Below are 559 nucleotides of genomic sequence, written 5' to 3'. Positions count from 1 at the left end.
GGCTAAAAGTATGTAATAATATATAAATTTTAATTTTTAAATAAAAATAATAAAGATAAAAATGATTATAGTTTAAAATTGACATAGATAAGTCTTAACGTAAAATTGTAAGAATTAACGTAAAAGCTTATAAAGGTGGAATAACTAAATTTTAATTCTTAACATAAACGTGTGAAAGTTAACGCAACAAATCAATTAAGTAAAAAAATCTAATTTTAGTGAAAAAAATATTTATATTTATATTTTAGAACTAAAATTGTTTAACGATATACAAATTTTACTTTTTAAATAAAGAATAATAAGGATAAAAATAATTATAGTTTAAAATTGACATAAAAAAATATTGACATAAAATTATAAGAATTGACGTAAAAACTTATAAAGATAAAATAATAAAATTTTAAATCTTAAAATAAATATGTGAGAGTTAATATAATAAGTCAATTAAGTAAAAAAATCTAATTTTATTGAAAAAAAATTTAAATTTATATTCTTGGAATAAAAATATTTAACAATATACAAATTTTAATTTTTAAATAAAAATAATAAAGATAAAAAT

The sequence above is a fragment of the Theobroma umbraticum genome, unplaced genomic scaffold (assembly GCF_002168275.2).
Source record: "Theobroma umbraticum cultivar Fairchild unplaced genomic scaffold, ASM216827v3 scaffold_67.0, whole genome shotgun sequence".
NCBI classification, from domain to species: domain Eukaryota; kingdom Viridiplantae; phylum Streptophyta; class Magnoliopsida; order Malvales; family Malvaceae; genus Theobroma; species Theobroma umbraticum.
The sequence above is the reverse complement of the archived record's forward strand: the minus strand, read 5'-3'. Positions refer to the sequence as shown.